Here is a 1,123-nt window from a genome sequence, read left to right on the forward strand (position 1 = left end):
GAGGGTGAAGCGTGGAGGCGCGACAGCCAAACCTTTTAACCAGAGGCGGAAAAAAACACCCCAACAGTGTGGGGATCATTGAACTGAATCAAGAACAAGAGAAAGAGAGAGAGAGAGAGAGAGAGAGAGAGAGACAGAGAGAGAGAGAGAGAGAGAACGAGAACGAGGCTTCCTGTGTCCAAAAAAAATCAGGAAAATGCCGCATGTTGCCGTTCCGTTCCCCCTTTTTCTTTTACCCCCGGCGGCACCAGGAATCCCACGCTGACACAGGTTGTGCCTCGTGGCCGATGCAGCGCTGCTGTTTCCAGCTCCGGCGCTCCACCGACCGGCGGGAGGGCTGTGCCTGGCCTCCACCGTCACCACTCACTGTAGGCACAGCATGGGGGCAGAGAGAGGGGGGTGAGGAGTGGCTGGGGCTGGCTGGGACGGCTGGGGCTGGGGGCAGGAGAGCGGAGTGTGCCTGCATGGCTGGAGCCCGGCTGCCCACTGTGACGGGGCGGGGGGTGGGGGTGGAGGTTTGGGTTGGTTTGCCTGGAGTCGTGTCGATAAATCAATAGGACAGACGTCACTGCGGGGCCAGAGGAGCCACACGAAACTGTCATTGATCGGCATAAGGTAGGGAGAGCAGGGGAGAGCAGGGGGAGAGGAGGGGGAGAGGAGGGGAGAGGAGAGGGATGGGGGGCGGGGGGGGGGGGGGGCTCAGGGGGTGGGGGGGTGCAGGCCACGGCTGAGCTGGGTTGATTGGCGGGAGGGAGGACAGAGAGAGGGAAAGGGAAAGGGAGAGAGAAAGAGGGAGGGTCTCTACCTCCATTTCAGAGGTTTCAGAGGAAAGGGGGAGAGGTCAAAAAGACGGCAGATCTGTTGTGAGGGGTAGCACTGCAAAGAAGGAGATGGACACAGGTCTGTCAGAGAGAACGCACAGTGAACACACACACACACACACACACACACAGTTGCTTTCACACACACACACACACACACACACAGTTGCTTTCACACACACACAAACACACACAGACACAGACACACTATACACACACACACACACACACACATATACACACACACACATACATACACACACACACACACACACACACACACATATATATACACACACACA

The sequence above is a fragment of the Sardina pilchardus genome, chromosome 6 (genome assembly GCF_963854185.1).
Source record: "Sardina pilchardus chromosome 6, fSarPil1.1, whole genome shotgun sequence".
Taxonomy (NCBI): Eukaryota; Metazoa; Chordata; class Actinopteri; order Clupeiformes; family Clupeidae; genus Sardina; species Sardina pilchardus.